The sequence below is a fragment of the Equus quagga genome, chromosome 5, assembly GCF_021613505.1.
Source record: "Equus quagga isolate Etosha38 chromosome 5, UCLA_HA_Equagga_1.0, whole genome shotgun sequence".
NCBI classification, from domain to species: Eukaryota; Metazoa; Chordata; class Mammalia; order Perissodactyla; family Equidae; genus Equus; species Equus quagga.
This window is the reverse complement of record NC_060271.1, coordinates 41,593,403-41,619,148: the sequence shown is the minus strand read 5'-3', so window position 1 is coordinate 41,619,148 and position 25,746 is coordinate 41,593,403. Positions and strand designations below refer to the sequence as shown.

Sequence of the window (25,746 nt, the reverse complement as noted above, 5' to 3'; positions counted from 1 at the left end):
CACTGATGACATCGACCTTGGTCATCTGGCTGAGGTGGTGTTTGCCAGGTGTCTCCACTGGAAAGTTTCTCTTTGTCCTCCCTTCCATATTGTGGAAGGAAGTCACCACAGGCAGCCCTCATTTAAGGAGTAAGGAGCTGGGTGGGGGAAGTACTGACCCAAATGACTGTGTTTGGGATTCCTCTGTGTAGGAGACTTGTCTAGTCTCCCTCATTTATTTATTTCTCCGATCATTTATTTATATCAGTCTGGTCTCACGGATATTTATTTTGCACCTTGGGTTCTAATCCAATACTGCTTTATTTTCTTGCCCAAATTGTCCCAGCTTTGGCAACTGGAAGCTTATCTGGTTTACTCTCGTGTCCCTCGGACAAGCCCCCAGCATTGTTTTGTTTTGGTTGTTTTGGAGCGTTTCTTTACGTTCTGGCACAATAAGATGCTCCGGGCTCGTCTTGTTTAGTTCCTGCCCCATCCTAGAAGCAGCCATTTCTCCAAGGAAACTTGGTTCTTTTTCTGAGGAGAATGGGATTAGAAACCCAGATCTGGGTGCTGGGTGTGTGCTCATTGCTACTTGGCGTTATTGTTTCTAGAACTTCAGAGCTGGCAGAGAAAGGAAATATATATGTATATATTGTAGACTTGGAGTTTTTTGCTGCCTTTTGTCCCCAAATCCCCACAGTACACAGTTGTATATCTTAGTTGTGGGTCCTTCCAGTTGTGGCATGCGGGACGCAGCCTCAGCAGGGCCTGATGAGGGTGCCATGTCTGCACCCAGGACCTGAACCGGCGAAACCCCGGGCTGTTGAAGTGGAGCGCTCGGACTCAACCGCTCGGCCACGGGGCGGCCCCTGCTGTAGACGTTAACGTGTGAGTCACAGCCCACCATTCTGCAGCTCAGCTCTGAATCCTCCCACCGCTTCCCATCACGCTTTCAGCCAAATCCCACATCCCCAGCTGCCCCCTCCCCAGCTCCTCTTCCTTGCTGTTTTCACCCCAAATCACCCCACCCTCAGCCTCCCTGGCCTCCTTGCTGGTCCTCAGTGTGCTACTGCTCAGCCCCTTTGCGCTGGCTGTTCCCTCTGCCTGGGATGCTCTTCCCTTATCTCGCTCAGAGCATCGCTCTGCTCAAATGTCCTGACCTCAGAGAGGCTTTCCCTGACTCCCCTGTCCCCTCCCCCATCTCTCTCTCCCCTCCTAACCTGCGGAATATTTCTCTGCAGCAGTTGCTACTTCACGACACTGTATCTTATTTCTATTCTTCATAGTTTCCCTTCCCTCTGGAGGATAAGCTCCGGGAGGGAGAGCCGGTCTTTGGTTTGTATTTGGTTTGTACGGTGCTGTATCCCAGAGCTCAGAACTGTAGCAGCCCAGCTTGCTGGTGAGTCAGTGTTGCAAAGCCTGGGTCACCCTGGGTGTATGGAGGCATGAGGTTGGATCCAGCCCCACAACCGCAAACCTCGCTGCTCCTCCACCCCAAACCCCACTGGTCCCCACCATCCCCTTTCCACAATTTCCCCTCACCCAGGACTAGGAAGAGCTTCAAAGGATTTGTTTAAAAGCCAACTGAGGTTTTTTGAACGTTGACTTTGCGCCAGGGGCAAGACTATCGACTCAAGGAATCCTCCCCCAGCCCCAGGTCAAGAGGTGCTGACCCAACTCACCCAGGGTGGCACCGCTGGTAGGTGATCAGGTCAGGATTTGAGCCTGGGCAGCCTGGGTTTTGAGTGTGTGTGTTTTACAAAAACGATAACTCGATCTCTCTCAGTAGCCTACATTTGGTTGCGCCCGGAAATTCCATCTCCGTCAGTTTGTCTCTGGCCTCACAAGGGCCTGGTTCACCCAGGCCACCTCTGAGCCGTCTGGGTCTTTCTGGAGCCTTCAATCCGGCTGTGACCTGGATCAAGACCTGTCCACCTCTGAGTCATTCCCGGACGGCAGGCACAGCCTGGGGATGGGGGCTGCAAGCCCCAGGACCGCCGACTTATTTTCCCCGGGCACCCCCACCTGGCCACCTCTCTGCCTCCTCTGAGCCTGTATCCTCACCAGTCAGACTTTCCAGGAAGCAGATGTGACCTTGGCCAAGTTCTCTAACCAACTGTGCTGCCCTTTCTTTGCCACTGCTATGATGTTGTCCGGGGCGGCGGCCTTCCGGTCGTGTTGAGTGCAGTCAGAAGCGCACACTCACACATACCTATAAATGGGACAGAGCGTCAGGAGATACCCTCCCTTACTGCGTGGCATACAATTGGATATTCTCTATTCTGTTCCATTTTTATAAACTTGACCCGCCGAATGGATTTCCAGCACACTAATCTGTTAATATGTCACAACCTACTGTTGCTGCTGTGGAAAAATACTGTTCCAGAGCAGAAACATCCAACCCTACTAAGCACAAAGACTCTGTTCTAGAATAACTCAATAATTAACATTTTCCGGGGGTTCGCTCTGTGTTGGGCACTGTTATAAGCATCCTACATATATTAATCACGTAATCCTAACAACAGTTTTAACGGTTAAAAGCCATTATTAGTATCTCTGTTTTTCAGATGAGGAAATGAAGGCACAGAGAGGTTAAGTCACTTCCTTGAGGTCACACAGCTCCAAGTGGCAGTGCTGGACAGTTTGGCTCCAGGGAAGGTGCTTTTAACTGCAAAGCTTCGCCACACTTTTCTTGGCCAAGGCAAAAAGGCAAGAGTTTGCGCTGGATAATTTTGCCCTGCCTGGAAGGGAAGGACCCACAAACAGGGCTTCCTGCCAGGATGGGGCATGGAGGCAGGTGTCTGGAGGCCTTCGTAGAAGGGCTGAGGAAGTGGGTTCCTCACACTTGCACCCCTGCGCCCTGGTGCTCAGCTTGGCTTTGGCTGCCCTGAGATAACCCTGCTTGTGGGCATGTGTGGGTGTCGGTGGTGAGGCCGTTCAAGGTGGAACAGAGCGAAGATGCTTACTGCATCTGTGAGAAGCTACGGAGGCTGGCTGGCCTGGGAGGGGAAGTTCTGCAGGAGAGGGTGGCAGGCACAGCAGGAGGCGGGCCTGGAGGGCTGTGCACGCTCCCCTGGTGGCCTGCAGTGTGCCTTCTGCCCACCCAGGCCTGTTCTCTGCCGACCAGTCTCTCCTTCCATAAAATGGGGCCAAAGGATCCCAGTCAGGAGGTCACGTGAGTAACATGGGTTGACTTCCTTACACCTAAGATGCTACTTTTCTTCTAGGACGGCCACAAATTCTCCACCGTGGCTGGTCCATTTTATCTAAAATTCAAAGGGAACTTGAAGTAGCTTCCTCCAAAACACACATGACAACAGTTAAAAATAAAGTAAGAACGAGAGATCAGAAACCAGAGAGGAAGGCAGAAGCCAAGTCTATCGGGAACTTGAGGGACAATGGTGACTGTACTTGATGTTAAAGCCAGCCGGAGCTTCCTGGCCCCCCAGGCAAAAGAGCGGGATAAGTCTCATGGTGTGGTCTCAGAAAGGAAGTGTATGGGGTTTTCTGGAAAGTGAAACTTCTTGGGGGCAGAAGCAGCACGGCACGGTCAAAGGAGGATCTGGAAGCAGTTCGACACTTAGTGTGAGGCCCCCAAAATGATTCAACCTTCCTGAGCCTCACTTTTCTTATCTGTAAAGTGGGGCTGATAAGACTTCCCTTGGGAGGCTGTTGTAGGGATCAGAGACCACAACGTGTGAAGGACATTTGAACCCTCAGCACGTCTTGCTTATCACAAAGCGTGATTTGAATGGTTGTCGGCAAAAACATATTCAATGAAGGGTTCTTTTGCACGCTGCAAAGCATTCCCCATCTGACGGTTTCTTACAAGGAACTGAAAACCAGGGAGTAATGCAAAAGCGAAGACAGGTGTTCGGAAATCTTGGGGCAGGCTGCTTATCCTGCCAGCAGATTTTCTCCCTGAAATGTTTATTTCTCATTTCTCTTCCGGCTTTTGGCAGTATCTCCCCAGAGTGGGCTGGAGACCTCTGTCGAGGACCAGTGATCTGGGCCTGGGGTGGGAGTGAGGCTGTGAGCCTCAGATTTTCCGGTGGGAAGGGTGTTAGGGTACACGCCTGGGGACAGACCCAACATTCTTCCCCAGAGGGACTCATGATCCCTCCTAGCTCCTCCACAGTATCCAGCTGAAAGCCCAGAGCCTGCAGCCCAGATCTTAGAAAACTGGCACCACTCAACAATCCACTCGTCTTGCCCAAAGTCTCGCCCCTTTCCTGGCTAGAAACAGAACAGTTTCTGTTTTTGCAGAACCCATTGCAGCCTTGCTGCAGCCATCACTGGACCCAAGCTGGTCCTGGGAGGCCAGGGCATCTCTTAGATAGAAAAAGCCCCTCTCCAAGCCTCAGTTTCCTCATGTGTCCGATGGAACAAAACAGGTGCTTCACCTCCCAGACCCGGTTGGGGAGGGTCCTGTAAGTCATTCTTTGACTGAGCAATTGATGGGCTTAGTCATCCCCCATCACATCCTAGAAGGATTTGAAACCACTACTGTAGTCTTGGGGGTGGCTACTCCCTCACCCCCATGCTCTTGACCACCAAAGCCTGGAGGCCACGCTTTCCTTCTAGGACGGAGCCTGGCGCGACTTTGAGCTCAAAGCCGACGACTCGGGCCTCACTTACTCTCCCTAACGCCCAGTTACCTCGCGCTTGGCGCTGGCGACGCTCCCCGGGTGTCTAGGGCTGCAGTTCCCGCCTCTCCCTCCCTCTCCCGCCCGCCAGCTTTTCTCTGGCCACCGTCAAATTCTTTGGTGTGTGAATGTGGAAAGCGTGGGGGTTTTATGGGCTCTTAGGACCTTTATTTGGTTGTTTTCTTTTGTATAAAAAGAAAATTTGTTTTGAAGAAGGGCAAGGTGCAGCCCCCAGAGGCACCTGGGATGATGCCCCTCCAGCCGCAGACGGGGTGGGGATTTGGGGTTTGGGGGGACGCGGGGGGCGGGCAGACGAGGCGGCAGAGAACCTGTTGTTTTTCCTGTTGCAAGTAAAAAGGAAACAAAGTGGGAAGTGGAGTGTGCGGGCTGTCAGCAGGCGGGGCGCCCCACCGCGCCCCGCCTCCCTCCCTCGAGCCTCACTCGCGCCCAGCGCCCTCACTCCAAGCGGCCGCCGGGCCGAGCGCCCGAGCCGCCCGAGCCGCTGCCAGCCGCGCCGGGACCGGTAAGCGCTCGCTCTGGCTGCGTCTGGGGAGGTGGGGAAGAGGACCGGGGCCAGGAACGTCGAGGGGCCTCGGGGCGCCGCGGGGCTGGCCCGCGGGCGTCTCCCGGCGCCTAGAGCCCGTGCGCCCTGGTCCAGTGCGGGTCCCCGTGTCTAGCGAGCCCGGCCAGGGGCGCCCACCGGGCGGGCCGCCGGGACCTGGGCCGAGGCTGCGCTCGGGGCCGGGCCGCCCTCTGTACGCCCGCCGAGAGGGGCGCGCACAGCTCCCCTGCGCCTGTACGGCTTGCCCTGCGCAGCGGGACGGGGGAGCTCCCCGACCCGTCGGCGGGGTCCGGGCTGCGCTCCCAGCGGCGGAGCGGCCACGCCTGCACCCGCCGAGGCGCTGGGGGTCCGGAAGCGCTCAGCCGCGTGTGCCCTGCCCTGAGGGCAAGCAGGCAGGACCAGGGGGCTCCCCGGCTGCACAGCGGGGTTCGAGGTGCGCTCCCACTAGCGGTGCCGCCCCCAGGGCCCCGCCAAGGCGCGGGGGAGAAGGTCGCGCACATCAGCCCGGCGCCTTGGTCCTGCTCGCCCTCCGCAGCCATGGCGAGGGCGACCCGGGCTAGAGAGGGGCCGGCGTGGAGCTGTGCCGGGCGCTCAGCCGTGCCGCCCCGTCCCTCTCCGCCCCGCCCCGTCGGGACTCGGGCCGCCGGCGTTACTGCCGCGTGTTTACTGCAGCGGCGCGCGGAGCTCAGCCCCCGGATCTGCGGCTGAGCCAGGGTTACGGCGGCAAAACCGCCTCCAGCTTTGCATTTCCGGACTCTTTTTCTTTCTTCTTTTTAATACTCTTGCCCGTAATTCAGCCTGAATGAGGCTTTTTTTTTTTTCAAATCGAGTTTCCTGTTTTTATTTAGGCTTCCCCCTCTGCACCTCTTTCTTTGAAACCCAGGAGAGGGGAACAGGGACACCTTGCGTGGGGATCAGGACGGGGTTACCGCGTAGCCGGCTGCGCTCGGCCCTGGTGGGGAGATGGAGGTCCAAAGAGCCGGGGGAGGACTGGTGGGAGGCCCCGACAGGCGCGCTCCGGAGGCGAGACGGGGGAGATGGGATTTCCGGGGTCGAGGGCAGCAGACTCACGTACCAGGTCCTCGCGCGGCACCCTCGGCATCTGCCCAGCCTGCCGAAGGAGCTCTCGGGCGTCCTCGGCCGATGGAGCAGCTTTCATTCGTTCAGGTGCCCCTGGAGGGAGCCGCAGGTCTCGAGAACCTACACACTATCAAGTGGGGCTTCAAGAAGCCCCCTTGGCGCCACCCTCAGAAGTGTCCTGCACAGGCGCGCGCGTGGGGGACGGGTGCGCCTTCCTGGGGGGAGGCGGTTCCTCTCTCAGGAGTCTCCGAGGGGAAGTTCAGGGCTCCAAAGGGACTTTGCAACTGAGGACTAACCCCACTGCTGGCTTGCGGGAGCGCTGGACACCGCTGGAGTGCCCCGGTGTTCCTGTCAAGTGAAGGGTACCATAGGGACTCCCCCCCCCCCCCCGCAAGAATTGATGGTTTTTACATCTGTGTTTTCAGTTAAACAACTGTAGGAGCTGAATGATGTCTCCATTTTCCAGGGGAGGAAACTAAGGCTCAGAAAGAGTTAAATAACTTGCCGACCCACACAGCTTCTAAGTAGCTAATCCAGAGTCCCGGCTCCTTCAGACGCCAAAGTCCTTAGTCATCTGGGGGTGCTGTTGCTTGCAGATTAAGGAGAATGTTTCCTAATAGTTCTCTCGTGTGACGGTGGGGAGACTTGGGGTGTCCTTTCCCAGAGGCTTCTAGGTACCACCCTGATACTCGCATGTAAAACCCACTGGGACCGCTAACCGCCAGGTTTGATTCATGTGATCAGTGGAGATGAGATTCTTATTTACAAGGCTGCCACCGGACACAAGGAGATAGGAACAGAACTTTCTCTTCTGCTTTCTCTAGAGCAGAAATTGCCAAACGCTTAGCATTTCTCTGCTCTGCTGCGGTTTGATTTCTTGTCTTCAGGATCCCATCAATCTGGCTCGTGAGAACATTGCCTAGCACACATGAGGGTGATTGTCTTTCAATGCTTCACAAACTTCTCCAAGTAATGGCAGACAGTCTGGGGTGCAGCCGGTGGAGGTGTGTAAGGGAGTGCTCTTAAAACCTAATTGGCAGTTGCCACCTCTCAAGACAGCCAAGATTACCTCTTTCTGAGCCCCAGTCTCCCACCTTCTCCACCCATGTTTAGAAACAGCACTGGCCACTCTGCGAATATAGATGTTTCTAGAATTAGGGCCAGTGTCCTAAAGGTGCTCCTGGCCACCCTGATCTCCCTTGCAGTTAGGACAGGCTGCATTTCTGCAGCCTGAGTCCCTGCCCAGAAAGGGTGCATAAAGCTTATCTTTGCACTGTGCTGTGGGCTCAATCCTTTCTCCTGCTTTACTGTGTTTAGTAAGTATTTACTGAGATCCTCCTGGGGGCAGCGGCTGCGCTAAGAACAAGGCAGGCAGGCTGGGAAGGTACCAGCCTCTGGGGAGGGGGCGCTTGCAAGACACAGACAGCCCACAAATAACAAATAGAGAGGAGCCTTAGACCCCGGGAGCTTCAATGCTTAGCGGCACTGCGGTGTGGCGGGAGTCTTGGGGGGGGGGTGAATGGGGGGTCAGGGGTCAGTTCCTGCTTCACCTTGTTTTTCTTCAATTGCACAGTTAAAGGGAGAAGTGAATGTGCAACTTATGAAGCAATTCCTCTTTGGCTGGCTTATTTTTCAAAACCATTTTTGTTTAGAGACCAGTTCCCTCCCTCGCAGAGGCAGCTGCTTCTGTGGGTCTGATGGTGGGGCTTGGGGCCCCACCAAATGTTTCCTTACCGTGGGTCCTCAGAAAAGCTCTTTTGGCCACTCCCCAGGGGACAAACACGTTTCCCAGCAAAACTGCTGGAGGGGCAGTTCCAGAGGGAAGTGCTCCAGGAGGATCCGGGGTGCCATCCTGTCCCATGTCAGGCAAATGTGGTAATTGACCGCCAGCTGGAGGATGGCAGGAGCCTGACTGGTTTGGGAGGGAGGGGAACATTCTCATCTTTGTGCCAGCGCCGGTGTTTCACAAATGACAAAGGTTGCAAAACTCCTCTCTCCTTGCAGTTAATGCTAAAACTGAATTTTCTTTAATTTCGTTGGTGGAAATCCCCCGCAATCATATCAGAAATGCTGCCAGTTTCAAGATGGAAGAAAAAAACACAAAACCTGGGAACCTCCCTCCTCGCTCTTTCCTTGCAGACAAACACTGTGACTTTCTGTGGGTCACACCAAACTATGGCCCTTCCCCTTTCCCCGAGGGCCAGCACAGTCCCCGTGGTCTGAGGTGGGCGCTGTGCAAGTTCTCTGGCTCTCCTGGCTCCATGAGAACCCCCTCCCTCCCCGGGAGTGGCAACCTCACCCCTGGGAGGAGGGTCAGGGCTCCTCCTAGGAATGGGTGCTTTCCTAGGCCGCCCAGAGGGAGAGTGACTGAGTGATGGGCGTGGTGTTTGTAAAGTGGCATTGTCAGTAGCTTGTTTCACTTACTCTGGGGGAAATTGCTTTCCACTTAGAGACAATGCCAAGAGTGACAGTGGGCAGAGGGGGCTGGGAGGGGGGAGAGGAGCAGGCCCAGAAGGGGAGGGAGCTGCCCTGGGTTGGAGGTTCTGTCCTGGGGGGGACACTGTGTTCGCTTCCTGTGGCTGCTGTAACAAATTACCACACATTTTGTGGCTTAAAACAACAGAAATTTATTCTCTCTCGTTTCGGAAACCCAGAAGTTCAAAATCAAGGCGTCAGCAGAGCCTTGCTCCCTCCAGGGGCCTTGGCTCCGGCCCTTCCTCGGCTGTGGCAGCACCACTCCCATCTCCGCCCCCGTCTTCACCCAGCCTTCTCCCTGGGTCTGTGTCTCCTCTTCTGTCTGTTAGAAGAACACTTGTCGTTGGATTTAGGACCCACCCGAATAATCCTGGATGAACTCATCTCAAGATCCTTAATTACATCTGCAAAGACCCTTTTCCCCCATAATTATTTTTCCAAATAATTCCCAGGTTCCAGGGGTTGAGACACGGACATATCTTTTTGGTGACCCCTGTTCAGCTTGCCACAGACGGGCAGGAGTGTGTTTTCTGGGGAAGGTGTTGAGCACAGTTGTTTTTTTTCAGGGAACCAAATGCTCCAGGCTTCTGGACCCTGTGCTGCTACTTTCCCCTGGGTGACATTAGGCAACGATTTCATCCCATTGTCCCTCTCTTCCCACCTGCTTCCCTTTCCCCAACTTTGTGACCTGGCAGTCCCCTTAGTAGTCAGCTCCACTAGTAGCAGCCCCCTGTTCCCCAGGATCCCAATAACAGATGATGAAACTTCTGGAGCTCCGGAGAAACAGCCTGTACCTACTTCTTCACTTGCAGAGACTCTTTGGCCCTCCTCCTTTTCTCTCTCCCTTCCTAACCTCTCCCTCCTTCTCTGCAAGGACTGCCCCTTCTCTGCTCAGGGCCCCTCCCAGCCAGGGCTCCTCTCCTCCGTCTGGAGCCACGCATTGGAGCCACGTATTTTGGAGTTTCTTTCCTCTGTTGAGCAGGCAGACTCAGTTTTGCTGCTGTGTCCCATGTCCTCCTCTTGAGGGGCCACCGTTGTGGGATGGGGCTGGTGGTGCTGGAAAGGATTTGGGGAGCTCGCCAGTCATTGATGCTTGTAGGAGGGGGAAGGCTGAGGACCTGGGGTTTGCGATTGGGGGAGGTGCTCCAGGCTCTCTGGAGGGGCAGGGCCCCTCTCCTGCTGCCCCCTCCCCGGTTGGGGGAGGGGATGGGCAGGGGAGCATTGCTACTTTGCTTTTGTTATGAAATCTGGGAGAAATGCTTTCTCATCAATAGGGAAGCAAGATCATAGCTCTGTTATTGAAACTTTAAAAGTCATTTATGTGTGGGGGCTGGCCCCGTGGCCGAGTGGTTAAGTTCGTGCGCTCCGCTGCAGGTGGCCCAGTGTTTCGTTGGTTTGAATCCTGGGTGTGGACACGGCACTGCTCATCAAACCACACTGAGGCAGCGTCCCACATGCCACAACTAGAAGGACCCACAACGAAGAATATACAACTATGTACTGGGGGGCTTTGGGGAGAAAAAGGAAAAAAAAAAATCTTAAAAATAAAAAAAGTCATTTATGTGTGGGTGGGGTGGGGCAAGGCATGAGGTGGTGAGGGGGCATTGCCACATGGAAGAAAAAGTACTCTCCTTGGGGTAGGCCAGACTAGGATTTCATCTCAACCACTTTTTCTCTGCTTGGTGACCTTTGGCAAATCGCTTAACCCTTCTGAGGTCAGAATCCCCAAGTGTAACATTGGAATAACAATACCTACTGGCAGTCTTTAAGATTTCATATATCGTCCAGTGGAAAGTGCCAGGCACACAGCAAAACACACAGCGTCTGTGAAGGAGCTGGTATAGAGTGGGTGATGCATAAGAAACTGATTATCTACTATCCCAGCATAGCCACTGCCAGTTTTCCATTTTTATATGTGCATTTTGAATTTATTTATTTATTGCCTCCCCAAAGCCCCAGTACATGGTTGTATATCCTAATTGTAAGTCCTTCTGGTTCTTCTATGTGAGCCGCTGCCACAGCATGGCTGCTGATAGACAAGCGGTGTGGTTCTGCAACCAGGAAACGAACCTGGGCTGCTGAAGCGGAGGGCGCTGAACTTTAACCACTAGGCTATCAAAGCTGGCTCTATACGTGCGTTTTTAATTTAGGTGTAACTACTAGGCATGAGACTTTTTATCTTAATTTTTGCATTTTGATTGTCATAAAATATACATAAAATTTACCGTTTTGACCATTTTTAAGTATACGGTTCTATGGCATTTAGTACATTTTCACATCACCACCACCCATCTCTAGAACTTTTGCATCTAGCAAAATTGAAACTCTACCCATTAAACAGTCACTCTGCATTCCCCTCTCCCCCCAGCCCCTGGCTGCTGTCTTCTGTCTCTGTAAATGTGACTACTCTCCCGGCCTTACATAAGGGGAATCACACAGTATTTGTCCTTTTGTGATTGGCTTATTTTACTTAGCATCATGTCCTCAAGGTTGACCCACCTTGTAACATACATCAAAATTTCCTTCCTTTTTAAGTTTGAATAATATTCTGTTGTGTGGATCTCCCGCATTTGCTTATCCTGTCATCTGTCGATGGACACTTGGGTTGCTCCCACCTTCTCACTGTTATGAACAATGCTGTGACAAACATGCATATACAAATAGCAGTTCATGTCCTTGCTTTGCATTCTTTTGTGGGTATACCCAGAAGTGTAATTGCTGGACCATATGATAATTCTGTGCTTAATTTTTTTTTTAAAGATTTAATTTTTTTCCTTTTTCTCCCCAAAGCCCCCGGTACATAGTTGTATATTCTTTGTTGTGGGTCCTTCTAGTTGTGGCATGTGGGACGCTGCCTCAGCGTGGTTTGATGAGCAGTGCCATGTCCGCGCCCAGGATTCGAACCAACGAAACACTGGGCCACCTTGCAGTGGAGCGTGCAAACTTAACCACTCGGCCACAGGGCCAGCCCCTCTGTGCTTAATTTTTTGAGGAGCGAGCCTTGTGCTTTTATAATTTGCTTTTTTCACATAACATTGTCACATCAGCATTCTTCCACATTGTTTCATAACCTAGCCACCCCTTTTAGTAGCAGTATAAGTGTCCCAAAGCCGGGACACCTCATTTTCTCAAGGATCCTCCATTGTGGGACATTTACGTTTCTTCCAGGTGCATACACACACCCCCCCCCACTCCCAAAATACTGTAATGGATATTTTCAGGCAAATGATTTTTCTCATAATCAAGACTTATTGCATCAAAGGCATCAACCATTTTTATGGTGCTTGGAGCTAAATGATATTCTAAGAAAGATGGGACCAGTTTATCCCAGTGATCTATAATAGTTTCACGACACTCTTGCCAACATTGAATAATATTGAAAAAAATGTTTTACTAATAGGCCTAAAAGGTAATTATGTTAAATGTGTTCCTTTCATTGCTAATGAGGTTAAATAGTTTCTTTCTCGTTGCTAGCTGTATGTCTAGCAGGAGGTTAGCTGGAGTGTAATGCAGTGGTTAAACCCCAGAAATCTGCAATTGGACGGATTCAGGTTCAAACTGTAACTTCCCCGCTTCCCTGCTGTGTGACCTTGAATAGATTACTTACCTTCTCTGATCCTTGATTTCCTCTGCTGTAAAAAGAAGCTAGTGGGACCTATTCTTAGGGTTGTCTTAAGGATTAAATGAGATAAACCAGATAACGAACATCACCTAGCACATAGTTGATACTCAGTAAATATTAGCCGTTATTGTCATTATCATTATTTTAATTTAACCATTCCCCCTCAAGATTCGTCTTGTTTCAGCCAAGAGAGACGGTTTACACTTAAACCAAAGGGATTTGGGTTAAGCGCAGACGTCGATTTTTCTGCTATAAAGGTAGAAAATCCTAGAAGGGAGCCGAGAGCCCTCTCTGTCGAAATGGACCGTGTCCTTGGCTGGCTGGATTTGGGTCTGAGTCCACCCAGGGCCAGCAAATGAACCTTTGCCAGGTGGAGCTCGCCTCGCTGAGCGGTGGAGGGGCTGTGACAGGCTGCAGGGCATCTCGAGGCCCCGACAGGGCTGTTTCTCCAGGACCCTGCGCCCCTGTAGTCCTGCAGCCGCTGTCGCGTGGAGATGGGGGTAAATCTCATTAATGGTTGAATCCAGAATTCATTGTGGTGACTGTCCCACGTCGACATCCAGATGCTCCTTCATGTAGCTTGGGAAACTGAGGCGTGCGTTTCAGGGGCAGGGCCCCAGTGGCCTGGCCCCACCTGGATTGCTGCCCAGATAGCCCCTTGGAGTAAAGGCACTTCCTCTTTCCTCTCAGGTGGCCCCGGGGGAGGGGCGCAGAGGTCAAGGGCTCGGTGTTTATCTGTGCTTCATGCCTGCGTTTTCCTCTTTGCTGCTGACCTGGGTCTGAGGAGGAAGTTAGTGAAACCAGGAGCTTGAGCTCAAATAAACTGCTTCATGAGAAGTTTCTTTTAGGGGAAAAAACACCAAAACCCCCCAACTTTCCCCTTCACCTGTCCCTCTCAAAAAATTCCACTAAAAACGTTTCTCGTGTTCAGAGCCAGTGAAAGGATGAGCAAGACCACACCTCCTGTTTCCGATGGTTCCCGGGCCCGGGAGCTGGATCACCAGGTCGTGAGTGTTTTTTCCCTGTGGTGAAGTGTGACGAATATTTGAATAACACAGCCCATCTGCTGTCATTTTGGAAACCCGCGATGAAGTGTGGTCTATTTTTAAATGAAATGCACCAGCAGCACATCCAGTATGTGGAAGTTTCCTACGATGTGTGAGGCTGCGTCGGTCTGAGGGGAAGCAGGGAGCAAGGCACAGTGTTTCGAGAATGAATGGAAAGGAAGCTTAATGTTGGTGTCAAAAGCAAGAGCGTCAGAATTAGATGGATGTTCAGATCTTGGCTTTGACACTTAACATGGAGGTGACTTGGCGAGTTGCTGAACCTCCAGGTTTTCACCTGAAAATTGGGATAACAGTACCTCTTTTACTGGATTGTCGTGAAGATCAGAAATAAGGCGAAAACTGTAGTGAGGAACAAGCACTCAAAAAGTTGCTATTTTTGCCATTAGATGAATGACTTTTTGCGGCCCACCCTGTAGGAGCGAGAGGACTGTAAATGACAGGTGTCTTCGTCGTCGGTCACTGGCGTTTGCTGGTGCGGTAAGGTTTATTCCTCCGTGACCCTCCCGCGAATGTTCCATGTGCCTTGCAGGAGGCTGTGTCAGTAAATGCCCCCTTTACAGATAACGGTTGGAGTTGCTTTGTCCTTTCTTATCAGCCTCTCCTCTCAGATGTGTCAAAGCCAGAAAGTCTAGGTTTTTTTGGCTTTTCCTAACCCTTCAAAGTCTGAATGAGTTTGGGGATGAGAGCTGAGCACTGTGGCAGTGAGGTCTTTTCCGGGACGTTTCCTTCCTTCCCCCAGGTGGTTGGCAGGAGCCGCCCCTGGACTAGCTCACCTGGCCTGGCCCGGCAGGTAAGAGCCTCTCACTGGTGAGGTCTCCCTTCAAGTGACCTTGGCCATGGCAGTGGACTCTGGGTTGGCCCTGTCACCTGTGAGCTGCCGCAGCGAGACAGGGGCTCCCGACGGGGTGAGCTGCTCTGGAAGCAGCCGTTCCAGGAGCCCTCTTGCTGTAGGTTGTGGGAAAGTGGTTGGGAGATGGCTGGCAGTGACCTTGACCCTCATGGGCCGCTTCTCCGACTTTCCCACCGGCTCCTCCCGCCAGAAGAGATGGGATGTCTAACCCTAGCCGGCAGCAGCCCACCCCAACTGTGACCTTGCTTTGAAGCTTCAAGTTTTATTTTTAACACTACCGTTAATTTTACATTCTCTTCCCTGATAAATCCTTGTTTATTTTACTCTGAAGAATATTTCCTCCTAACGTTGGAGTCAGATGAATGCTCTGCGAAGATGTTTATGTTTTCTCTGTGGCTTCTGCTCCTTCCAGCACAGCATCTCCAACCGTAGTTTGTAAAACGTGCCTTAGGGAAAAATAGAATGATGAATGATTAGACGCAATGGCAACACGAAATGCACAGTTTAATAGGAGCCCTTTTACCCTTTGTGATTTGTTGGTTGAGTAACTGAAACTTTGGTTCGGGGAGAGAATTGTTAAAATGCTGCCCCTCGAACCAGCTCCGATGGCCTAGTGGTTAAAGTTCGGCACGCTCCACTCTGGCTGCCTGGGTTTGGTTCCTTGGCGAGGAACCACGCCACTCACCTGTCGTTAGCCATGCTGTGGTGGCAGCTCACATAGAAGAACTAGAAGGACTTAGAGCCAGAATATACAGCTACGCACTGGGGCTTTGGGGAGGGGAAAAAAAAGAGAGAGGGAGACTGGCAACAGATGTCAGCTTAGGGAGGGTCTTGCGCAGTCTTCCTTAATTTTTTAGTATGTGCGTCACTAGCACGGCATGGGCACTAACAGAGAAGGTCCACCCCCAGGAACCAAACCCGGGCCACTGAAGCAGAGCGCACCGAACCTAACCACTGGGCCACGGAGGCTGGCCCTCAGATTTCAACATTTTATTTTAACTTAAAACATATCAATGTACCTTGGTTCACTGATGTACTGAAGTAAGGCCGAGAGCTTCTGTTTGGATAGGTTCATCATTCTTACATAAGGCCTGTTGCAATGTATGGTCTTTGTAAATTTTTATAATTCTTCCGAATCTTTTTAGTTGCCTTGCCCTGTCTAATTCAATGGAAAGTTTGTCTTAGTGACTTGTCTTTATTGAATCTTTAGAGCATTCAGCTTCGTTTTCATGGAAACAGCTCTTTCCTTTCACAGCCATATTTCTCCCACTTACCCACTTACTGCAAAGTGTAATTACAAAGGTGGGCATATTTGGGACAAGCACAGCTAACTCTTGCTGGCTTGCAGAGACCAGGGCCTGGCATCTGGCACCTGAGGAGTAGCCTGCTGGCCCTGAGTGGTCAGCATGCTGAGGCCACTGGTCAGGACATTTTGAAGAAGGGATGGAGAGCACCGTTCACCCCGATCCTGGTGCGTAGAGGTCAGGTGAGACGTAGGAGTCGCAGAGCCTGGGCCAGAGGCGGGGCTGGACTTAGAACTCCCATAAACTCCACCAGCTCCTCACTCTGCGAATGAGCAGGACAGGCTCTGGAAGGAGGCATTTCAGACCAGTTTGTTTTTCAATCAGCAGCCTTTGTATGAATGAGCTTTGCTGTTAGTCAGCTCAGAAGGGCCACCTTCCTTGATCTGGCTTGCTGCCTCTTTGTTTAATAATAATAACACACTTTGGCAGCACTCTCTCTGTGCTAGGCCGTGTTCTGGGCGCTCTGAAAATACTGATTTATTTTTATAAGTACTATTGCGATCCCTGTTTTACAGAAAGGGAAACTGAAGCACAGAAAGGTGCAGTAACTTACCTAGGTGTTACCCAGCTAGGAGGTGGCAGAGCCCGTTCCTAACCCCTGGATTGTTCTGTCTCCAAACGTGGCCGCTTGGTTCCCAGGAGGAAGCGTTTGGTTGGGGTGGGGGAATGTGGACCCCAGGTAGGAGCAGGGCTGAGGCCCTGCGAGTCAGTTGGCTATGCAGGGGGGCCTCCCAGCTGCGTCCTCCCCATCCCCTCTGTCCCCAGGGCTGAGTTGGGCTCCAGGCAGCCTTTCTGTTCTTCCGGGTCCTTCGTCTCTGGTGGAGTTGGCTTCGTGGGGTCTGTTCCTCTGCAGCGAGAGGTGCCAGGAGGATGCAGCTTCTGGGACCAGTCCGGCCCCAATCTGCCCTGGGTGGTGTCCATTCTGCCCCCATCCAGAGAAGCAGGGCGTGGTCTCTGAAATCTTAATTGCCTCTTTGCCCAACTCTGGAAACTTTTGTGGGAAGTCCACCCAGGGGTCCTCAAGCTGGTGGGTGACACAATCAGGGAAACAGGACTCTGGTGTCTTCTTAGCCAATGGCCCAAATCTGGTTCCTTGGCACTGACCCTGGAGAGTTGGGACAGTGACCCAGGAGAGGCAGTGTGGTACAGTGGTAAGAGCAGGGCTCTGGAGTCCAGCTGGGTTCCAGTCTGCCTCTCCCATTCACCAACTGTGCAGCTGGAACCTCCTTGAGCCCCACTTTCCTCCTTTGTGAACTAGAAGGCCCACCTTAGGGGCTTGCTGTGGTGATTAAATGAGAAAATGTGTATAAGGCCCCCAAAACGTGCTGGCCTATGGCGGGGGCTCAGCCATGGGGGCCGCCCGCTGTAGCCCCAAAGACGGGCCTGATAAATGATGAAGAGGCTATTGTTCTGGGACAGTCTGAACTTATCCCAGAGGCTCCCAGGGGCAGAACTGGCCTGTAGACCTGCTCTGGGAGTGGAAGGAGGTGACACGAGGGCACCTGCCAAGGAGAGACTGACCAGACGATGGAGGGAGGAGCGAGGTGTTCAGAACACTCTGTGTGGTCCCCAATGCCTACAGGTTGTTTACGGTCCTGGGGTTTCATGAGAGCAGGCAAGAAGGAGGACATGTAAACCTGTGGCCGGGTGGGGAAGTGGGCCAGGGGCTGTGTGCCTAGGTGGGCAGCCAGCAGCAGAGTGGACCCCAGGAGCATGGAGTAAACACCAGTAGCTGAGACCCCTGTGAGCGTACCCATCTCCATCGCCACCCTGAAGGGGTGTGTGTGTGTGAGAGAGAGATTAGCTTGGGGTCAGGACAGAAGAGGAGAAGTGGGGTCTGGAGTTTTAAAAGATAATTATTTGAGAGTGGGGTAACCTGCTTCTTCTGGGTGTTATGGGCTGGAATCTTCTAGATGATGCGTGTGGGTGTTTTAATATCTGTGCTGTTTTGTAAATGTGTGTGTGCATGTGTGCCCTGCGATTTTAATTGTACAGCATCAATACCAGCTAGTCATGAAAAGTTTGTAAAATACAGATTTGCCAGAAGAAGAGAAAGAATCCATTGTGGCCCTCCCTAGGATCCCACCACCGGTGGTTCCTGACCTTGTTCAGATTTTAAATCCTTTGGAAAATCTGCTGAAAATCATGGACCCACTCCCCAGAAAAAGGCTCCTACAAGAACATCTTTGAGTATAATTTCATGGGGTCCCTGCGTGTCCCCCAAGTTCACCCCAGGCTCTGTTAGGGTGCACTGAAGGGCTGTTGGGGTCCCACCGCTGGCTTCTCTGCATTATGAGATTCTGACTCTGAAACCAACCTCAAAGGCCGGAGAGGGAGGGAAGATCTCGACAGCCCTGAGGCCACCGTGCGCCCTGCTTGCCCGACAACTTGTGCAAAGGCTGCTCTGAAGCTGTTTCTGTTTGCAGTCTTGACCCCCGCTTAGGCGCCATGTTCAAGTTTACTCCATGCTGTTTAAATCCTTTGTCCTAAATTCGCTGCTCCTTTTTGGGGGCTTTCAGCAAGGACCGACTTTCCTGCGTCATTGGGTGACTCTCCCACTGTCAGACTGGCTCATTTACGAGGTCAGAGTCCTTTGGGTCGGCTGCAACCTGAGGTTTTGTGGCTCCCCTTCTGCGTGAAGGGCCTTGTCTGGGACAGATGGAAAAGCCTGCCCAGGAGAGCTGGGTGTGAGTCATGGGGGGGTGGTAGGGTCTGTAGAGGATGGGAAGTCATGGCCGTGTCCAGGCTCTGCGTGCTGGGCTCCAGGCAGCTTGAGACCGGCCAGGGCCTCCCTGTAAGATTAGCATAAACCCCGTTTACCTAGTGGGCGAGGCTGGCGCCGAGCACCCCACCCAGCGGAGCCCGAGGCATTGGTCAGCCACCCTTGACCTTAGCACCATGTTCTCTGCTCTGGGCCTGGGGAGGCCCCTCCACTTCCGGTACCCCACAGCTTTCCCCAGCCCTGCGGGGAGCCAGCCTCCCCGGGGGCCACTACCCACGTGAGACCGGTGACCTTGCCCGAGCTCTTCCTCCTCCTTTTTTAGTGTAACAAGCTTTATGGAGAGAATTCATACACCATGAAATTCATTTAATGTGCAGAATTCAGTGGCTTCTAGTATATTTATAGAATTGTGAACTGTCACCATAATCGATTTTAGAACATTTTCATCACTCCAAAAAGAAACCCCGTACACATTAGCAGTCACCCCTCATTTTTGCCCAACCCCCCCAGCCCTAGGCAACCACTCATGTACTTTCTGGCTCTGTGGACTTGCCTGTTCTGGACATTTCGTATAAGTGGAATCATATGGGGTGTGGTCTTCTGTGGCTGGCTTCTTTCACTTAGCCTGTTGCCTCTTCTTCAGGAACACGTCCAACTCATACAATTACAGTGGAGGAGTTGTTTGTACTGACCGTTTATCCAATCACAAGTGTTGATGGAGCCTCTGCTCTACGAAGCCTGGAGCAGGTGCTGGACCACACAGGAGGGAACACAGCAGCCACGGGGGGGTGTATCAGTTATCTGTTGCTGTGTAACAAATCACCCCCAAACTTAGCAGCTTGAACAACAGACACTTATCATCTCCCAGTCTCTGTGGGTCGGGAATCTGGGAGCAGCTGGGGCTGCAGGTGTCTGGGGCTGGAGATGCCTGGCAAGGTTTTGTTGGGAGGCTGCAGTGACTCACCTGCCACGGCCAGGCATCTCACTTGCTCGCCATGTGGGCTTCTTCATAGGGCAGTTTGAGTGTCCTTGCATCATGACTGCTGGCTTACCTCAGAGAGAGAGGTGAGAGGGAGACAGAGAGACCAAGCGCCCAAGACTGAAGGCCCATGGTCTCTCCTAACCGAATCTTGAAGGTGACCTGCTATGTTCTTTTGGTTACAGAGAGCAACCTTGCTATACTGTGGGCAGGGGCTGCACCTATTTGTGAACACCAGGAGGGCAATAACTGGATGTGCGTTCATCAGAGGATGGCCCGTGATACCCAGCACCCAGCTTGCTTGTTCACGAAGGGACTTCTCTGCTGCCTCTGAACCAGCTTTGGGTCAGCTATGAGTTCTCTGGGTTCCAGTCTCTAGGCCTCTTCTACCTTTCCCCACTCTTTGTGTGTAAGTAGGAAGTTAGCATGGAATTAGATGCAGCCTTGAACTTGGTTCCACCAGATTTACTCACTTCTGGTGGAGTAATTTTGACAGATGATTTCTCAGGTATTTGTGAATTCTATTTGCATTTCTATCGAATTGATGCACCAGTTTTTGGATTTCCTTTTATTGGTATCATCAAGAAGGATGTTGATTAAAACAGGCCCCAGGACCCATCCCAGTGGGTTGGACACTTCCCACCACAGCACCGGTCACGCCATCTAGCAGAAGTCACCAGAGTCCCCTCCTTTCCTGAGTGGTCCATGAGACTGTCTTGAGGGGCAGGCCGGGTCTCGATAAAGTGGGCATCTCTCACGCGTTAAAGAACAGAGCCTCGTGCCCTAAAGTAGTTGGAGGATTCGATGTTAGAAGCAGTTTCAGGTGTTGGTTAAAGGTGGGTTCTGGGCCGGCCCCGTGGCTGAGTGGTTAAGTTCGTGCGTTCTGTTTCGGCAGCCCAGGGTTTTGCCGGTTTGGATCCTGGGCGTGGACATGGCACTGCTCATCAGGCCATGCTGAGGTGGGGTCCCACATGCCACAGCTAGAAGGACCCACAACTAAAATATACAACTATGTACCGGGGGGCTTTGGGGAGAAAAAGGAAAAGTAAAATCTTTAAAGATGGGTTGTGACCCCCGCTCTGCAGCTTATCGTGTAGCTTTGGGTAAGTCTTGGGCCTAATTTTCTCATGGAGATTATGATAATAACTACCTTGTGGGGTTATTTTGAGGGTTTAATGAGATAATCAAAGTTCCAGGTACCTATGGCTGCATAACAACCCTCACCAAACTGAGAGGTGTAAAGCCACGCCTGTTTATTATGTGCACGGATTTCATGGGCCCGGAACTCAGACGGGGCTCAGCAGGACGGCTTTGCCATGCTCCGTGATGTCCAGGGTCGGCTAGGAAGATGCTCAAAGAGCTGCCAATAACTTGAACAGTTGGGGGCTGGAATCATCTGGAGGTTTCCTCATTCGTGTCTAGTCGCCTGGGCAGGGATGACTCAAAGGTCGGGCTCAGATGGGACTGTCACCTGAGGCCTGCACATGGCTTCCCTTTCTGGCTTGGGCTTCATCACAGCACGGTGGCCTCAGGAGTCACCCTTCCTTCTTGATGCACAGAGCTCCAAGAGCAAGCATTGGCGCTTGGTTCCAAACCAAGGTGGAAGCTGTGTGGCCTTTTCTGACCTAAGCTCTCGAGTCATGCATCCCCACTCCTGCTATACTCTCTTGGTCAAAGAAGTCACAAGCCCACCCAGATTTAAGGGGAGGGGAGAGAGATGCCACCTCTCAATGGGAGAAGTGTTAAAGAATTTGCCACCATGTTTTAAAACCTCCCCAGTAAACGGAAAGCATTTAGCACAGTGACAGCCGTGGAGTGTGGGCCGGAAAAGGTTAGCGGCTGCTGTCCATATTGTTCCTAGTTTTAGTATCTCTCAGGTGCTGAGATTTCGCACACCGGAACTCACTGCTGTGTATCCAACTGTGTGACTCAGGCAAGCGCCCTGCCCCCGTCTCGACTAAATGATCCTTAAGGTCCAGCTCTGTGATTACGTTTTGTCTAACACTGCCAGGTTCCTTCTTTTTACCTTCTTCAAATTTGGACCCAACTTTTAAAAGTTTCCTAGTTTAACTTAGTTTAATTTTCTTGCCCTCAATGGCTTCTCAAGCACATCTAGAGGTTTTGCAAGGAGGTTCTGGAGCAGTTTCGTGAGTTCCCCAGGTGTCTCTCGTGAGCCTTGTCGTGCGAGTCACACATGCGCTGTGGTTCCAGGCAACCTATTTATCCCCTTATTCCAGTTCTCTCCCAATAAGCATTCACAGTCAATCTTTTCCACAAACACAGGAGTGTCTTTTCTTCTCTAAAAGACATAAAGAAGCCCAGGACATGGTGTCTTCCCACAAGGATCCCATCCTGGAATTGGAAACCTAGGACTCTGGGAAACTCGATGCTCTGCTGCGAGGTCTCGGCTAGAACCCCGCTCGGGTGCTGTCTGATGGGTCCGCACCTCCACTGGCTGAGGTTGGCACAGCGGGCCGGCGCTCGCTTTTACAGACGGGGAAACAGCTCTGGAATGTTTAGGAAACTCACCCAAATCCAGATCTGTCTCCATGGCGCGTGTGCCTGCCTTTCGCCGGGAGATGCCCTACAAACACGGATGCTTTGGGGTTGACACTTGAAAGAATGAGCACTGCAATCAGGAGCATCGTTTTTTTCCCTGCTGTGGCCCCCGCAGGTCAGATGCTCTGGAAGCCTCATTTAGGGCGGGCTTTTGGTCTAAGCTCGGGGAATTGGCGAAAGAAAGAAGGAAGCTCCAGATTCTAATTAACTTTGCTTTTTAACTACAGATGAGCCACTTTTTGAGTTAACTGGGCCCGAGTCTCAAAGATTAATGAAAATCTGTAAAGATGGCAGGAGAACAGGGGCCAGACACTCCTGTAATTAGGCTCCCTCATCCTTGTGCCTTGAGAGGAACAAGATGAGGGGAACAAAGAAGTAGGGGGATTGTGTGAATAACTATGGAGACCCTCTCTCCCCTTTGAAGAGGATTATTTTCCAGAGTCCTTCTGTTTTTCCTAATAGAATTAAAAACAAACATTTAACTGGGTTTTTTTTTCTTGTTGTTAGTTGCATCTTATTTTTTACTGACTGTAGCCTTCTTAGTCTTGGCCCCACTCAGCGTCTCATCTGACCACAACTAAAAATGCTGTAGGGGGGAAAATAATTTTCCCTCTATCCTTCTCAGTTCTTGGCTGAGACTGTCCTGTAATAAGAAGACAGATTAACAGGAGAAAAACAGATTTAATTATGTATGAAAGTATGAGAACCTCACAAAGTTACGAGATTCAAAGAAGTCACCAGAGCAGAAAGCTTTTATATTGTTTAGACAAAGAAACAATAAATGTGTGAAGGACTGATGAGACAAAGGGGTTGGGGATAGGGGTAGTGAAATGGTGAAGAAGGAACAAGCCTTGTTTATACAACCTTCCTGACCCTGAATTCCCCATGTCTGGTGATAAGGATCCTTCCACCCTCTAGTACAGGGAGGGGACCTTGTGCCTGGAAGATTTATCTCCTGCTTTCCAGAGGACAAAGGAGTTTCCGAGTGTCCTTTTTGCACCAGCTGTTTTTGAAGTACTTTTCATTCAAAATAATCAATATGCCAAAGTAGCATATTTTGGGGTAACGTATTCTGAACCCCTACAATGCTGAGTGCCAAATATGAAGAGGAAGAGCCAACCAGAATTCCAGGAAGGTTGGTGATTGGGATCTGGGTGGGCAGCTGGGAGAAGCTGGCATTTCCTCACAGTGAGGGTACCTGGGAGTGTCAGGAGACAGAGAAAGAGAGTGACTAGTGGAGCAGATCAGCTTCCCTCTCACAGCACTGGTTGGATGCTCATCTGGTTTCCTGCCTCAGGCCTCGGAACTTAGAAAGAGGGTGCACTCCTTTTGGCCGTAGCAAGTAGAGGGACCCGAATATAATTTCTGTGCATGTACTCTGCTTGTCTAACAGTGATGAAACTAATTTGTTTATCCACTAAGTTGATTTATTTATGCCCTCACCTGTATTTCAGAAAGGACTTATACCTGAGCCCTGAATGAGGAGTCAGGAGACTTTGGTTTTTCTTCCTTCTCTGTCACCAACTAGTTGTGTGATATTGAGCAAGTCACTTCATCTCTTTCCGTCTGTGTCCCTTCTGTGAGAACAAACATGTACTGAGCATTTACTATATGCACGAGGCACTGTTCCAGAGACTTCCCATCTATCTGTATCTATTTACTTAATTCTCTTCCAGACGACTTACTACGTTGTGTATCTTTCTGGAATTTGTCAGTGCTGTTCCAGCACATCTTTGTCACACAGGCAGGACGACTTCCTGTGGCTTTTGCCATTTCCAAGAATCTTGGATTTTGCTTTGGGCTCCAGAGGAACCGCTACCTGACACCTCCAATTTGAACCCCAAGCCAGGGCATTGAGTTCCACTGCTGATGAGGCCCTTGTCTTAGAACTTGGCTTTCATCAGACCCATGCTGGAGAGAAAGGGAAGTCTGCAGGACTGGGCCCCTGGGGAGAAAGGCACCCCCCGTGGGGATGGGGGAGTGGTGCCACCAAAGCCTGTCTGCCCCTTGGAAAATCTCTTTGATGGCCTGGCCCTGTCATTATCCTTTCCTGGTTGGGGGTTGCTGGGGATGCCACCTCTCCCTAGCTTGGGTGGCTGCCAGAGAACTCCTCTCAGCTTCTATCTGCCCATCCAAGGTCTGGCTGTGACTTCCGGAGGGTTATTTCTCATCCTAGGAAACCCCCGCCCTGTGGGTTAAGAGCAGCCCTGCGGGGCCTTGTGCTCCCCGACCTGGGCTGAGTCAGGGCGTCAGAGCCCCCAGCGGACTGTCTTCTGCAGCTCTGCTCCCTTCCCCAGGCTGGGGGTGGGAGGAGTAAAGGGGAGGTGGACCGGGTGGCACGCTGGACGGGCCCCACCCAGTTGCCCAAGCTCCGCCTTCTCTAGAGATTGTCTGCCAAGTGCGCAGCCCGCTGTGTGGGTAGACGAGTGAGATTCAGTGTGTGAACGCGCACGAGTGCGTGTGTGTCTGTGCTCTCGGTACTTGTGTCATTGTATGAGCGTCAGTTCACGTAATTGTGCCTGAGTGTGTGTGAACGTGTATGCGAGTGCCTGTCTTTGTGACTGTGTCTGTGTGTGACATCTGGGCACGTGATACAGAGAGGAGGTTGCCTGCTCCCGCTCTGATCCCCGCTTCCTCTCCTCCTCGAGACGCCCGGGGCGCTGGGAACCCCCCTCCCCCGTGCTAGGTGCTGGGGGCGGGGACGCAGAGGTCACCGAGGGTCGCGGGACCTCCCATGACCCAGGCACCTGGTCGTCTCATCCCAGGCCCCTTCAAGCTTCCCAGGAGCTTCTGGCTGAGTTTTCCCCCTTGTCCTCCTCACGCTCTCGGAGACGCCGGGACCGAGGGAGGCTGGGGGGGCGGGGCTTGGATGGGTGGGCCCTGCACCTGCAACACTCAGTGGAGGCGGAGACCGGCGGAGCAATTAGACCGCCAAAGGGTGTTCCCAAACCACTTTCCTCCACCCCACGTCTGTCCCACCTGGTGGGACACCCCGGGGTGATTCTGAACCTCGCACTCCCCTCCTCCTCTTGCGCTCCACTCTGGCAAAGGCTTAAGTCTAGGGCTGTGGACCTCAAAGAACATTCTGAGGGGACATGGGACATTGTAGAGCAAGAAACGTATGGGTCCAGTACCAACCCAAAGTGGTCCCAAAGCCAGCTCTGCCGCTAAGAGGCGGTGGGATTGTGTGCAGACGTGCGTATGTAAAGGTAAGTTCCTTGCCCTCCGAGCTATGGGTTTCTCTTTCACAATCCGAGGGAGGCAATACCCGCCTTACAGTGTGATGCCTGCGTAGGAACTGGGGCGCCTGTGTAAAGCGCAGGGGGAGTGCCGCGCTAGTGCACGGACGCCATGCCGGCACGCGCACAGTTCATCGTAATGAACAGATGTGTTAGTGCAAGTCCCGGGTGAACCCATTATTTTCTCAGTCCGACATATAAGGGGAACTCCATTGGAAAGGAAGGCCTAGCGGCTGGGGAACAGCCCGCACACTGGACTTGAGCTCAGAGTCCGGCATGGCCAGTTGCTCGGTGACACCGGGTGGCGAACTGTGACACAGGCCCAGTGCCCCGCCCTTTCTGGTGATTCCCTGGGAACCCGGGAGCGGAAAGCGGTTTGGCGGACGACCAGCCCTCGCTCGCTTTGCAAATAGCACTTTCTATCCTCTGGTTACAAGGCGGGAGAGGGACCAGAGCCGGCAAGCGCCCGTCCCCCGGGGTCCCGCGGCTGCTCGCCGGCTCCGCGCGCACACCCCGCCGGCCGGGCCGCAGCAGTGGGGGTCGAGGAGGATTTGCAGCGGCGCGCGCTCCGCGCCCGGCGGCCACTCGCGAACACTTCGCCCGGCTGGGCTGTGAGAATTTGCCGACGGTGCCCGCCCGCGGCCGGCCTGGCCCCGCCCCCG

General features: G+C 52.5%; 1 protein-coding gene across 2 annotated transcripts in view; it reads left to right on the top strand.

The window, feature by feature from the left end:
* Positions 1-5,087: 5,087 nt before the first annotated feature.
* The window catches only part of PIK3CD (phosphatidylinositol-4,5-bisphosphate 3-kinase catalytic subunit delta), a 53,334-nt gene continuing 32,675 nt past the window's right edge, over positions 5,088-25,746 (top strand). Inside the window, exon 1 of one of the 2 annotated variants that reach the window (XM_046661418.1) lies at positions 5,088-5,148. The gene's annotated coding sequence lies outside the window, so the exon portion shown is untranslated. The remainder of the gene's footprint in view (positions 5,149-25,746) is intronic. The other variant, XM_046661420.1, reaches the window with a different exon arrangement.